The following is a 5948-nucleotide window of genomic DNA, read 5'->3' as shown; positions in this document are numbered from 1 at the left end:
GAAAAATGATAGGACTGTGCATGCTTCTAGTGAACCTGTTACTGAACCACCTGAGAATCCAAATGATATTTCTATTTCTGATGCTGAAAATCAATCTGGTAATGAACCTGAAACTAGTAATAATGTTAATGATAATGTTCATGATGACGCTCAACCTAGTAATGATAATGATATAGAAATTGAACCCGATGTTGATCTTGATAACCCACAATCAAAGAATCAACGTTATGATAAGAAAGATTTTGTTTCTAGGAAACATGGTAGAGAAAGAGAACCATGGGTTCAGAAACCCATGCCTTTTCCTCCCAAACCATCCAAGAAAAAGGATGATGAGGATTTTGAGCGCTTTGCTGAAATGATTAGACCTATCTTTTTGCGTATACGATTAACTGATATGCTCAAAATGAATCCTTATGCTAAGTATATGAAAGATATTGTTACAAATAAAAGAAAGATACCGGAAGCTGAAATTTCCACCATGCTTGCTAATTATACTTTTAAGGGTGGAATACCAAAGAAACTTGGAGATCCCGGTGTACCCACTATACCATGCTCTATTAAAAGAAACTATGTTAAAACTGCTTTATGTGATCTTGGAGCTGGTGTTAGTGTTATGCCTCTTTCATTATATCGTAGACTTGATTTGAATAAGTTGACACCTACTGAAATATCTTTGCAAATGGCTGATAAATTAACTGCTATACCTGTCGGTATTTGTGAGGATGTGCCTGTTGTAATTGCAAACGTTACTATTTTAACGGACTTTGTTATTCTTGATATTCCCGAGGACGATAGTATGTCTATTATTCTTGGAAGACCCTTTTTGAATACTACAGGGGCTGTTATTGATTGCACTAAAGGCAATGTCACTTTTCATGTTAATGGTAATGAGCATACGGTACACTTTCCGAGGAAACAACCTCAACTTCATAGTATCAACTCTATTGGAAAAATTCCATCCATTATATTTGGAGGTTTTGAATTTCCCCTTCCTACTATCAAGAAGAAATATGATATTCTTATTATTGGGGATGTGCATATCCTCATTGAGGTAACATAGTGTTATTCGAAATTTCTCCGGTTCCATGTTATTCGGAATGAGTTCTTTAACAAGACTTGATCAACCTTGTTAATGGATTCCTTTTGATGATCATGAGACGGATGAAACTAGAAGGCACAACCTTGTGTACCCCACCTTTACTTTCTGTTATTTATATTAAATAAAATAAAAATAAATATTTTTCTGTCTGTTATCTGATTATCCGTGCAATATAAAAATACCCCGAAAATAAAAGTTCTCCAAATGCCCTGAAATTTAAATATGATTTTCTAGAATATTTGAGAATATTTGGCACTGAGAACACAGCAGGGGGGTCATCCACCTGGCCACGAGGGTGAAGGGCGCGCCCTACCCCCCTGGGCGCGCCCCCCTGCCTCGTGGGCCCACGGTGGCCCTCCTCCACTTATTCCTGCACCCACACACTTCTTCTTCCTCCCACAAACACGAATATCCAGCTCAAGCACGAGTTCTAGCTCATCTTGCTGCCATTTTCGATCTCCTTGCTCAAAGCACCTCTCACAAAACTGCTTGGGGAGATTGTTCCTTGGTATGCGACTCCTCCATTGGTCCAATTAGTTTTTGTTCTAGTGCTTTATTCATTGCAAATTTTTGCTGCTTAGGTGACCCTGTTCTTGAGCTTGCATGTCAAATTTATATGGTCAAAAGTAGTTTTGATGCATGATATAGGCCTTAGGCACTTGTAGGAGTAGTTGCTATCAATATTATTGAGTTTGGTTTACTTTTGTTTTTGAAGTTACTAAAAATTTTAGAATTTTTCAGAAAATGATGAAGAGACTTTTGAGAGGCTCATCGAGCCGAAGCTCGAAGGAAAAGACACCAAAGCCTAAGTATAATCTGCCTCGCACCGCGGAGGTTCGGGCGTGTGAATGGCCTTCCGATGATTTCTTGAGAGTAGCCGGGATTTATGAAGATTTTCATGAATTGGCTAAGAATGCAGGCCTCACCGCTTTCCTCCATGACCAATGCGATCAGTATCTCTTACTCACAAATATCTTTGTGCAAAACTTTCATTTCCATTCTAGGAGCTCACCACCTATGGTGGAATTTCATTTATATGATGAGCATAAGGAGATGTCACTTTATGATTTCTGTCGGGTTTGTTTAGTCCCTTTCGAGGGCAAGACAGAGGAACCACATCGCGAGGATGTGGATGGGTTTATTGATACTATCATTGTAGGGGAAACAAGGAAGGTTTTCGATGCACGAATCACTAGCATACATTTTTTCCGTTTTACGCTATTTTGCATTATTTGATAGTCATTGTTTAATTGGTCGCGGAAATTGTGGAAACCTTAGTATCCCTGATATTATTATTTTGCTCCACGGTTTATACAGTGATAACTCTGTTAGTATGGGCGGCATTATTGCTAAATGGTTAAGTCTGAACCGTACCAAGGGCCCCATATTTGGAGGCATCTATGCTTCACACCTAGCTGCACATTTTAACATACCTATTAGGCATTATGAAAAGGAAGAAAAGGTGCTTCCTCATGTTTATTTAGATTATAAAAGTATGGTGGCACATGATTTTATTGTTAAGAATAGGGAAGGAGAGCTTAAATACAAATTGCTCTTTGATAAACATCATCCTGAGACTATTACCCTGCCGGCTCCTTGTTTGTTTGCTTTATCTGCAGGCCAGTACCTTGTTCCGTTCAAGGCTATTCATGCCTACCAGAACCCTGCACCAGCCATGGAGCCAGAGCAGGAACCACAAGTTGATCCTTCACGACAGTCCAATTACCAGTGGGATCCGGAGATGAATGCCAGCCAGTGGCAATCGGAGTCCTCTTCTTCTTCTCAGTACGACCCCAGCTACTATTATGGATATCCGCCAGGCCAGCCGTGGCCATAGACCAACTTAGGCCAAAAGCCTAAGCTTGGGGGAGTACGTATTTCCCACTAACATTACATTTATGTTCACACACTCATTGCTAGATGTCGGTGCTCATACTTTTTCATTTGTATCATCCATGCTAGTTTATTTCCTTTTTATGCTTTCTTCTTGTGTGTTTGATAAACCTTAAGAAAACCAAAAAAATTAGTTGTAGCTTTTAGCTAGTTTTAATTTCCATGCTTGTAGTAGTAATTAAAAAGAAAACCCAAAAATATTTCATGTTCTTCTTTTGCTTGTTGGGAGCTTTCCCGTGTAAATAGTTTTATTTCTTTTCTTCTCTTTGCGGGTCGATAGGAGAAGACCATAATTAAATTGTTGAAGTGGCTCTTATATGCATTATTGTTGATCTGACAAAAGAGCCCATATTGCCTTGTCTTCTCCTATTTATTCAATGCTTGCTGATTCCAGCTTAGTCCAATACACGTGCACTATTATCATTATTCACATCATTCGGCCGTGCAAGTGAAAGGCAATTATATATGACGATATATGATGGACTGACTGAGATGAGAAAAGCTGGTATGAACTCGACCTCTTTTGTTTTTGTAAATATGATTAGTTCATCGTTCCTGATTCGGCCTATCATGAATAAACATGTTTGCAATGACAACTAGAGATCATAGTTTCTTGTGCCATGCTTGATTAGCTATGAGTTATAATGGTTTACCTTGCGTGCCAACATGCTATTGAGATGGTTATGATGTGGTATGATAGGGTGGTATCCTCCTCTGAATGATTCAAGTGACTTGACTTAGCGCATGTTCACGCATGTAGTTGAAACAAAATCAACATAGCCTTCACGATATTTATGTTCATGGTGGATTATATCCTACTCATGCTTGCATTCGGTGTTGATTAATTTTAATGCATGTTCATGACTGTTGTCGCTCTCTAGCTGGTCGCTTCCCAGTCTTTTGCTAGCCTTCACATGTACTAAGCGGGAATATTGCTTGTGCATCCAATCCCTTAAACCCCAAAGTTATTCCACATGAGTCCACTATACCTACCTATATACGGTATCTACCTGCCGTTCCAAGTAAATTTGTATGTGCCAAACTCTAAACCTTCAAATAAATATCCTGTTTTGTATGCTCGAATAGCTCATGTATCAACTAGGGTTGTCTGTATCTTCCATGTTAGGCGGGTTATTCTCAAGAGGAGTGGACTCCGCTCCTCACTCACGAGATAAATGGCTGGTCACCGGGATGCCCAGTCCCATGCTTTATGCAAACTAAATCAAAATAATTGCAAACAAAACTCCCCCTGGGACTCTTATTAGTTGGAGGCACTCGTTGTTTCGAGCAAGCCATGGATTGATGCTTGTTGGTGGAAGGGGGAGTATTAACTTTACCATTCTGTTTGGGAACCGCCTATAATGTGTGTAGCATGGAAGATATCGCCATATCTTGGTTGTTATGTTGACAATGAAAGTATACCGCTCAAAATATTATTCACCTCTATTTCAAAACCGAGCTCTGGCACCTCTACAAATCCCTGCTTCCCTCTGCGAAGGGCCTATCTATTTACTTTTATGCTGAGTCATCATCCTCTTATTAAAAAGCACCAGTTGGAGAGCACCGTTGTCATTTGCATTCATTACTATTAATTTATCTTGAGTATGACTTGACTGGATCTCTTTTACCATGAATTACAATGTCTAGTCAGTCCTTGGTCTTTAAAGGTGTTGTGCATTTATGTTTTGCGGTCTCAGAAAGGGCTAGTGAGATACCACCTTGTTATATCATATTATGATTGTTTTGAGAAAGTGTTGTCATCTAAGATTTATTATTATTGCTCGCTAGTTGATTATGCTATTGATATGAGTAAACTTGAGACCTAAGCATTATTGTGAATGTGGTTAGTTATAATCTTTGCTGAAAACTTGAATGCTGGCTTTACACATTTACAACAACAAGAGCAAACAGACTTTGTAAAAGTTTTTCTTTATCACTTTCAGTTTGTCAACTGAATTGCTTGAGGACAAGCAAAGGTTTAAGCTTGGGGGAGTTGATACGTCTCCGTCATATCTACTTTTCCAAACACTTTGCCCTTGTTTTGGACTCTAACTTGCATGATTTGAATGGAACTAACCCGGACTGACGTTGTTTTCAGCAGAATTACCATGGTGTTATTTATGTGCAGAAACAAACGTTCTCGGAATGACCTGAAACTTCACGGAGCAACTTTTTGGAAAATATAAAAAATAACTGCAAAAGATGAAGGCCAGGGGGCCCACCACCTGTCCACGAGGGTGGGGGCGCGCCTGCCCCCCTACCTCGTGGGCCCCCTGGTGCCTCTCCGACTCCAACTCCAACTCTATATATTGTGTTTCGGGGAGAAAAAAACAGAGAGAAGAATTCATCGCATTTTACGATACGGAGCCGCCGCCAAGCCCTAAAACCTCTCGGGAGGGCTGATCTGGAGTCCGTTCGGGGCTCCGGAGAGGGGAATTCGTCGCCATCGTCATCATCAACCATCCTCCATCACCAATTTCATGATGCTCACCGCCGTGCGTGAGTAATTCCATCGTAGGCTTGCTGGACGGTGATGGGTTGGATGGGATCTATCATGTAATCGAGTTAGTTTTGTTAGGGTTTGATCCCTAGTATCCACTATGTTCTGAGATTGATGTTGCTATGACTTTGCTATGCTTAATGCTTGTCACTAGGGCCCGAGTGCCATGATTTCAGATCTGAACCTATTATGTTTTCATCAATATATGAGTGTTCTTGATCCTATCTTGCAAGTCTATAGTCACCTATTATGTGTTATGACCCGTTAACCCCGAAGTGACAATAATCGGGATACTTACCGGTGATGACCGTAGTTTGAGGAGTTCATGTATTCACTATGTGTTAATGCTTTGTTCCGGTACTCTATTAAAAGGAGGCCTTAATATCCCTTAGTTTCCGTAAGGACCCCGCCGCCACGGGAGGGTAGGACAAAAGATGTCATGCAAGTTCTTTTCCA

The sequence above is a fragment of the Triticum urartu genome, chromosome 4A (genome assembly GCF_056163025.1).
Source record: "Triticum urartu cultivar PI428250 chromosome 4A, HENAU_Tu73, whole genome shotgun sequence".
NCBI lineage: Eukaryota > Viridiplantae > Streptophyta > Magnoliopsida > Poales > Poaceae > Triticum > Triticum urartu.
This window is presented reverse-complemented; position numbering follows the sequence as displayed.